Genomic DNA, 9,713 nt, shown 5'->3' on the forward strand with positions numbered 1-9,713 from the left:
AGCAGTCAGTATGGAACGGGTACTCGTTAAGTGTATTAGAATGTTTGTGATGCGTCGATCTTGCTTTAGAAAAGGAAGGGGTTTCGAGGAAGAGCACTCCTTTGTTGGTGAACTTTGAACATGGACACTAGAGCATTCTGGCACACTGCTTGCTAATCTAGCAAAAGCATTGTCTTGCAATTCACTCACTTCAGACAGCAATTCGTTGTCATGGCACTGAGAAAGAATAGAATTACATTTCTCCCACTGTTCAAGAACTTTTAGGTTTAGTGCCGGGGGCATTCTGTTTATACGAAGTAATGGTGCAGAGACGATAGTCCCCGAGGTCAGCTGCGTAACGCTGGTTTGTTCTGTACTGGCATCACTGAAGTCTGTTTCTGTTTGTTGTGCTTTGTGTGGCCCATTGAGATATTTCATGAGGCAGTGACAGGAAAGTCCTCCCTGCAGCAAATTTAAAAACTGCACACAAATGTTTGCAGGGGCACTTGTGCTTGCAAAAATCAAGGCATGTGCATGAGGGCTTGTCGAAGTCAACAATGTGTGATGCATCAGCCCTCTCGGAGTGAACGGAAAATGTCCCATTGATGGGCTGCTCAGCTACATCAGCACGGGTGTATTCTTCTGCATTTACAAGCCTCCTCAACATTTGCTTAATGAAGTTGCGAGTGCGTTCATGCAAATATGTAGGGATATTTTCATTGTACTGCCTGTATAACGCTGACTGCATCATTTCGGACTCCATCAATTTTTTCTCAGCATCTGGCAAGTATGAGCAAACAAGGGCTGTAATAAGAGAGGTAAGGCAACGCTTCCCGCTTCCGCTCTTTACATAATGTGCCTTGAGCACTTTGTTCGGAGCTTCGATCCCGTTGTTCGTGGTAAGCACAACATCAAATTCAAGCCGGTAGTATAGAACCCACAGCTCTTTCACAGACAGCCACACTGTTTGAAAATAAGTTCAGAACTTTTTATTTAGGCAGTGCTCTGAGGTCATGAGAGCTTCCGGTGAGTTCTCAAATTCATCTGGATTGGAAGCATTGGCTATGCGCTTCATAAAATTAAGGGCGTCATCAGGATGTGACAACACCTTTTCTTATCTGTGAAGCCATCTCTGCCACGCCTGGATCCTGTGGAAATCACAGATAGATATCTTACTTCCTGGGAACAATTGGCGGATGTCACCCATCTCTGCCTGACTGTAATTTACCATCCAGTATTGTGGAGATAGATTTTCACACCACTCGGTGAACACATTTAAATCCTCAACTATGCAACAAGCAGTTTCAAACTGCACAATGAACACCCCAGCAGTTGCGTAGCCCACTGATGTTTTGACAAGAAGAAAGAGTGGCAATGCATTGTCACTGGTCTTATGGGTAGAGTCCAAACAAACAGTTCAATACTTTAAGAGCATGTTTTTCATAAACTCTGACTGGAAACACAAAAAAGCAGTGCCTCCTCACTCTCACTGGCAACATTCTCTTCCATGTCATCAGACATGCTACAACCTGCGTTCTTGCTAGCTGCATATGGCCGATACACTATTGAACTTTCAGGTTGCTCAGGCAGGATTTTTTTATCAGATTAAGTGCGTTTGTTTGGTCGACAGTGCTAAACCAGTCTCTTCTGAGAGTAGATTGGATGTGGTTGCTGATATCCTTAGCAGTAGGGGAAAATTCCCTGTGCTGCAGTTAGGTTTTTCACCACTCGAAAATAGCATACCGTGTACATGCATATGCAAACACTTTGACTTCCTACACAGATGTGGTCCGTTCTCTGACCAACGGGGTTATGCGTTCAGCTAAGCTCTTATCCATCGTTTCGCTGAACCCTTCAATGTCGCCAAATCCATGGTTAATGTGGCCAGTCCTGGCGGCAATGGCGACGTGTATGCTCTTCTCAGAGACTGGAGCTTTGCTTCCTTGCAGCTGGCTAATCTTGGCAAATTTTAATTTCTGCACATGGCTGAGGTATGTCCACCTAGAAACAAAGCACCACAATTTCAAATGTGTACACATCAATAAAGGCACCAATTTGCCTTTACTTAATAGCATTCACAACACAGACGCCAGCTTAATTGCACAGACTGCCAAGTTGGCTAAAATGGGATAAAACAGAACAAAATAAAAAAAATTGCGATGATATATTGGCGCATGTCACAGAGATCACCGTGATGCTGTGCACAGAGTTGCATAATGACTTAATAAATGAACAGTGGGTTTTTTGGCTGAAAAACAAATGAACTAACCCTCTTTTTTGCTGCAAAGACTGCTACCTATGTGCAAAAAAATGTTTTTTCACAGATGTGGTAAGCGGTGTGGTTAAAATGAGATTGTCCATGCATAAAAATTTCCCTGCATTTACACTTGCGGACATACATTCACAGAATCAGATTACCGAATTTTACTATCAGGAAAGCAAACTTAAGCAGGTGGCAGTTTGTACCAAAAAGGGTGCCTTAAAAAAATGAGTCCAGCACCGATCTCTCTCTCCCAAATGAGGTACTCATGACTTGTAGAGGAGTCAGTGTTTTAAAACAGTGTACGAATGCAAAATTGTTGTAGTCTAATTTGCTCCCTCCACATCTATACATCTACCAGGCTTGGGATGCGGCTTGATCTCCGTGACCAGAACCGACAATGCACTCCCTCACCAGAACAGGATTTGGCCACCCTAGGGCAGCACTTGGCCACAACCTCTTATATGAATACATCAATTAACCCTCGGCCCCCCGCCGTGAGCAGCTACAGAGCAATTGACCGAGGTGGCAGTTCAACCTTTGATGCAGCGAAGGGTGCTAAATAATCTCTGGCTCAAAACAGGCCACCATCGGAAACTGGACCTGGCAGCGTTTAATGCTAGAAAGTTATTCAGTGCAACTAGTCTGGCAGTGCTTTTCAAGGAAATAGTGGGTACTAAATGGGATATCATAGTGCTTAGTGAGGTTAGAGGACAGATGAAGCATCATAATCTTCACCAGCCTGACTACACCCACTGCAGGGCAAAGGCCTCTCCCACGTCTCTCCAATTAACCCTGTCCTTTGCCAGCTGCGCCCACCATATGCCCGCAAACTTCTTAACCTCATCCGCCCTTCTAACTTTCTGCTGCCCCCGTTACCCTTGCCTTCTCTTGGGATCCACTTCGTTACCTTTAAGGATCAGCGGTTACCTTGCCTTCACACAGTGCTAATGGGCGGGTACATACTATGCTACCATGGATCAGTGGACAGACAAGAACTAGCTAACAACATAGTGGAATTCTATAGTTTTAATTAATGAGAGGGTGGCAGGTATAGTAACTGAGCTTAATAAGAGGCAAAAACTGAAGGTGGTGTAGGCCTATGCACCTACATCCAGACATGATGATCAGATTTTCAAAAACTTCAATGAGGACATGGAACCAGCAACGAGCAAAGTAAGAACACGGTACACTGTACCCATGTGTGACGTCAATGCCAAGGTAGGCAAGAAGCAGGCAATGGGAGGCAATGGCATAGGCGGCAGCAATAGCAGTGGGGAGTTATTAGTAGAATTCGTAGAGAGAAATAATATGCAGGTTGTGAATACATTGTGTAGAGGCTAATTGCAACAGGGCAGAAAGTTAAGCAAGTTTGTACACATTTTCTTGTACACAGCACTTGAATTCTCCACAATGAATGTGTAGAGGCAATGTTCAAGTTTGCATATGATCCAGGTCAGTGAGGTAAGTAGGACAGGGCAGTGATGTGTAATATTGCCACGGACCTGGCTCAAGCTACCTGCGCGCTAAGCCGTGACGAGGACGAAGTGGTCGCGTTCGCGTGATGCGCGCTCGAGCTGGCTCTGTTCTGGGCGATTAAAAAAACCTCGGCCGTTCTGCGGTTCCCCTCTACGTCTACGACTGTTCTCCGTCTGGCCTGTGACATCTGATGGAGGTCGCTTGGGTATTCTCGGCTGATGCTCCATCCTTCCTCGGAGAGCCGAAGCACAAGCCCGGTGCCTCTTGTGCGAACCCCCGTCCATTGTGTCAGCCGCAGGCTCCGCGGCTTGTCTCCAGAATTCGGACTCCAGCCTCAAGAGAGCGCACCCATGGCTACGACCACGGCAGCAAGGTCAGACAGCGCCCCGTTCATACCTGCTTCTTTTGTGAGCCTGCAAAATCCCCGGATCCCGAAGCCCTTTCACGGCGGATACTCGGAGGACGCCCAAGACTTGCTTGATCAGTTCGAGCGCGTTGCGCGTTTCAACGGCTGGGACGACAGTGCTAAGATCCGGAACGTTTACTTCAGCTTAGAAGACACCGCTCGGATCTGGTACGAAAACCGCGAGACGAGTCTAATGACGTGGCAGGACTTTCGTCGCCAGCTGTTGGAGACTTACACCAGCAGCGATCGCCGTGAACAGGCCGAGCGTGAATTGACCGCTCGCATTCAGCTACCAAACGAGAACGTAGCGATGTACGTGGAGGAAGTGACGCGCCTCTGCAACCGAGCGGACCCGACCATGACGGAAGAGAAAAAGCTCAGACACCTGACGAGAGGCGTGAAAGAGCAATTGTTCTGCGGTCTTGTGCGAAGCCCGCCCAGAACAGTCGCCGAGTTCCTCTCCGAGGCTGTGCTCATAGAGAGGGCGCTCCAGCAACGGTACAATTTCTACGACCGGCAGCTAAACCCTATCTCGGCTCTACACCCCCTGGATGCTGCTTCGGGGGCCAATACAAGCTCCCTTCGGGACATCGTGCGTTCTGTGGTCCGTGAGGAGCTGCAGAAACTTCAGGGGATTTTTCCTGTGGACTCTCTGACTAGCGCCATTCGGGAGGAAGTTCAGCAGGCGCTCAGATCGCCCGTCGCTCCAGTAGAGCCGCCACCACAGCCAGCTGCTTGGCCGTCAGCGACGTATGCGGAAATGCTGCGCCGTCCTGCGCCGGTTCCCTGCGCGCCACCGTATGCCCCTTCGGTAGTCGCAGTACACGCCGAGCAGCCGGTTCCCTACTGGCAAGCTCGAGGACAGGCGCCGAGGAAGACCGATATTTGGCGGGCGCCAGACCGACGTCCCCTGTGTTCCCATTGTGGCGAGGCCGGTCACATCTTCCGGCGGTGTCCATATTGGCCTCTGGGATTGCGAGGCTTGTCTGCAGGTAGTCCCCGTCCGCGGCATGCCGAACAGCCTCAGGAGTTTGACGAATATGTCACCCGCCGGCGTGGTTCACCACCTCCTCCGCGCCGAACGTCCCGATCGCCCTCACCTCGCCATCCGTCGCCTCATCAGTCCGGTTATGGACCTGGTGCACAGCGTGGGTCCTCGAGCCCGCACCGGAAAAACTAGAACAGGCGACATTTGGAGGCGAGGCCGCCGAACGCCGTATTGCCGAAAAGCTTCCACCGACGCGCCGACTGACCCTTCCCGAATCGACGACCACGATACCGATGACGACGACGACGACGACGAAGACGGCGCCGACGACTGGGTCTGGTAAGACCAAGGTCTCCCTTGACATACCCGTGCTGATTGACTCTAAGGAGGTTAGCGCACTAGTGGATACGGGTGCGGACTAGTCGATAATGAGCGGTAGGATGGCTAAGGTGCTGAAGAAAGTTATGATGCCGTGGGCAGGGTCACAGATACGTACGGCTGGTGGCCACGTGGTTACGCCGCTCGGAATGTGTACGGCAAGAATTACGGTGCGCGGATGCACGTTCGTGGCAACGTTCCTCATTTTGCCTGAATGCTAACGAGACGTCATTCTCGGTCTCGACTTTCTTCGAGAAAATGGTGCGACTATAGACCTTTGAAATCGATTGGTTACATTTTCAACTGAACTGCTGCCACCAAACCCGCCCCCGAGAATTGCAGAGCCGCACTGCGTATATCCGACGATGCCGTAACGGTGCCTCCACGGGCGAGTATTCTGGCTAGGGTCACTTGCGACGCGCCACATTGCGGACAACGTGTTGTTGAGCCAAATGTCTCTCTTTTGCTCACCATGGGTGTTTGCGTAGCAAGAGGGCTCGCCTTTCTATCTGACGGTCGCACTGAAGTCCTCGTGACCAATTTCAGTAATGAACATCGCCATTTATTTGGTGGCAAAGCCATCGCCCACGTCGATCCCGTCCAAGAGGTGGCTGAGAGTTTCGCATGCCTAGAAGACACGCCTGGTGAAGTTGACGAAGAGGCAGTACGCGCCGTTCACATAAACGAGGGCCTCCCGCCCGCAGAAAGGCAGCAATTGCAAGAATTGTTGCTGCAGTTTAAGGACTGCTTTACCTCGTCGTCTAAGGTACGTCAGACGCCCATCTCTAAGCATCGGATAGTCACGCACGATGGCGCGCGCCCAATACATCAACAGCCTTATCACGTATCTCCCCGAGAGCGGGAGGCCATCCAAACGCAAGTGAAGGAGATGCTCAATGACGGCATAATCCAGCCATCGAATAGTCCCTGGTCGTCTCCTGTCGTTCTCGTAAAAAAGAAGGATGGCACGCTGCGCTTCTGTGTGGATTACAGAAAACTTAACAGCGTAACAAAAAAAGATGTCTATCCGCTACCTCGTATAGATGATTCCCTCGACAGACTGCGCCAAGCAAAATACTTTTCTTCGGTAGATCTGCGCAGCGGATATTGGCAAATAGAAGTTGATGAGAGGGACCGGGAGAAAACCGCCTTTGTCACCCCGGACGGCCTCTATGAATTTCGTGTGCTCCCCTTCGGACTCTGCTGTGCTCCAGCAACGTTCCAGCGAATGATAGATACCGTGCTCACCGGCCTTAAATGGCAAACATGTCTAGTATACCTGGATGATGTAATCATTTTTTCAACAACGTTTTCCGAACATTTGCAGCGGCTCAGAGTGGTGTTAGAAGCCGTCCGATCAGCTCATCTTACTCTAAAGCCGCAAAAATGCCATTTTGGATTTACTGAATTGAAGTTTCTCGGGCATGTCGTCAGCTCCGAGGGCATCCGGCCAGACCCTGACAAAATTTCTGCCGTCGCGGACTTCCCAGTTCCCACTGATAAAAAAGCCGTCCGACGATTTCTAGGCCTTTGTTCGTACTACCGATGTTTCATAAAAAACTTTGCTAAGCTGGCCAGTCCTCTGACGCGCTTGACACGAGATGAGGAGCCATTTTTGTGGGGTGCCGAGCAGCAAACTGCTTTTGACGATCTACGACGTCGGCTACAATCACCACCAGTACTAGCCCATTTTGACGATGATGCCGCCACTGAAATTCACACGGACGCCAGCAACGTCGGTCTTGGAGCGGTTCTCGTCCAGCGTCCGAACGGTGTCGAAAAAGTAATCGCTTATGCTAGCCGTGCACTTTCCCGTGCAGAGTGTAACTACTCTACAACTGAGAAGGAATGTTTGGCCGTAGTATGGGCCATCACAAAGTTCCGCCCCTATCTGTATGGCAGGCAGTTCAAGGTTATTACTGACCACCACTCATTGTGCTGGTTGACAAACTTAAAGGACCCATGTGGCCGCCTAGCACGTTGGGCATTACGCTTACAGGAATTTGACTTCACGATCATCTACAAGTCTGGTCGCAAGCACACCGAAGCTGACAGCTTGTCGCGTTCACCCGTGCAACCTTACGAAGGTAACGCAGAAGACGAAGCATTCCTTGGTGCAGTCACGTCGTCCGACATCATCGCACAACAACGTGCGGACGACGAGTTGAAGCTGCTCATGGAGCATCTAGAAGGTCACCATCCCTCGATACCCTCCCACCTGGCTCGTAGGCTGCCATCCCTATGTCTTCGAGGCGGAGTGTTTTATAAGAAAAACTCCGCCTCCAGTGGTAAGAGTTACCTTCTGGTTATACCAGCCGCCCTCCGCCACGAGATCCTCCTCGCCTGCCACGACGAGCCGACCTCTGGGCACCTTGGATTCACGCGCACACTTGCCAGAGTGCGGCAGAACTATTGGCCCAACCTTGCCTCATGTGTGAAGCGATATATTCGGACCTGCTGTGAGTGCCAGCGTAGGAAGACGCCGCCTCTGAAACCGCCTGGCATGTTGCAACCTATCATGCCTCCTAACATACCCTTTGAACAAGTCGGCATGGACCTCCTCGGACCATTTCCCTTGTCGTCGGGAGGAAACAGATGGATAGCTGTTGCAACCGATTACCTGACGCGTTACGCCGAAACGCAGGCTCTCCCTCAAGGCACAGCGTTCGAAGTTGCGCACTTCTTTATGCGTGCAATAGTGCTTCGACACGGCTCTCCGTCCGTCGTCATCACAGACCGAGGAAAGGCATTTGCAGCTCAGCTTGTCCACGACACCTTTGAGCTGAGTCACACCAGCCATCGAAGAACGACAGCATACCATCCCCAAACAAATGGGCTCACAGAACGCCTGAATAAAACACTGGCCGACATGATTTCTATGAACGTGGATGTGGAGCACAGAACCTGGGACCAAATACTCCCCTACATAACATTCGCGTACAACACTGCGACTCAAGAAACAACCCGCTTTACACCATTCCGTCTAGTCTACGGCAGAGAAGTGCGGATGATGCTGGACGCCATGCTCCCGTGCGTGGATGATGACTTGACACCAGATGCGGGTTCCTTTGTCGAACAAGCCGAGCAAGCTCGCCAGCTTGCTCGTTTGCACATCACAGCTCAACAAGACACGGACTCCAGACGTTACAACCGGCGCCACAGGGAGGTTACCTACAACATCGGTGACCGTGTGTGCGTGTGGACCCCTGTCCGCCAAAAGGGATTGTCCGAAAAACTGCTGCACCGATATTTCGGACCTTATGAGGTGCTCCGTCGTGTTGGAAACGTGGATTATGAGGTTGTTCCACGTGGAACTGTGGCTACCGGTCGTCGGCAACCACGGACTGACATTGTGCATGTAATGCGACTTAAGCCATACTTCTCGCGTGAGAGCGATGACGCTCCACTTTAATCTGTGTTCGGTTTCTACGTTTTAATTTGTTTCTTTTTGTTCGTTTTCTGCTTTGTACATACCCTCGCATCGGGACGATGCTCTTCTTTTTCGGGGGACTAATGCCACGGACCTGGCTCGAGCTACCTGCGCGCTAAGTCGTGACGAGGACGAAGTGGTCGCGTTCGCGTGAGGCGCGCTCGAGCTGGCTCTGTTCTGGGCGATTAAAAAAACCTCGGCCGTTCTGCGGTTCCCCTCTACGTCTACGACTGTTCTCCGTCTGGCCTGTGAGAATATGTTATATTTATTGTAGCAGGCGGAGTGATGTTGGTATCGCTGGGTTTGGTGAGGGCGTTCTTTGAAAGGCTTTAAATGCTTTATATAGCTTCTAACATTCACTTCTTTTCAGCTCGGAAGAACACTTAAGTTTTTTTTTAAAATTATGGTCCATCTTAGCGGAGGTACCCGTCGGTCGCTGTTCACGCTGTTGGGGGGTCTTGTTCGCATCGACATCCAGCGGCCCTGCCCCCGGATGTCGCTGACTTTAGTTTTCCCGGCGGGGGCTTGGCGACCCTCGCTGCGCAATCCAGGAGGAACTTTGGCGCTGCAGCAAAAGTCGGCATGGAGACTGAGATCGGGACTGCCGCTGAGAAATTGTCGCCATGCACTGCTGGGCCACGTAGTCTTCAATCTCCCATGGTAGTTGGTCTAATGGGGGCAGATCACTTAGACGGGAAACCCCTGCAGTACAAGGTGTCGATGCGGGCACTGGCGATACAGATAACCGGGTTCCCCGCAGTGAAAGCACAGACGTCACCGATTTGGGGCACGT

The 9,713-nt window shown here is 50.7% G+C and overlaps 1 pseudogene; it reads right to left on the reverse strand.

The window, feature by feature from the left end:
• Positions 1–413: 413 nt before the first annotated feature.
• On the reverse strand, positions 414–9,504 carry LOC144133771 (uncharacterized; annotated as a pseudogene).
• Positions 9,505–9,713: the final 209 nt, after the last annotated feature.

The sequence above is a fragment of the Amblyomma americanum genome, chromosome 5 (genome assembly GCF_052857255.1).
Source record: "Amblyomma americanum isolate KBUSLIRL-KWMA chromosome 5, ASM5285725v1, whole genome shotgun sequence".
In the NCBI taxonomy this organism is placed as follows: Eukaryota; Metazoa; Arthropoda; class Arachnida; order Ixodida; family Ixodidae; genus Amblyomma; species Amblyomma americanum.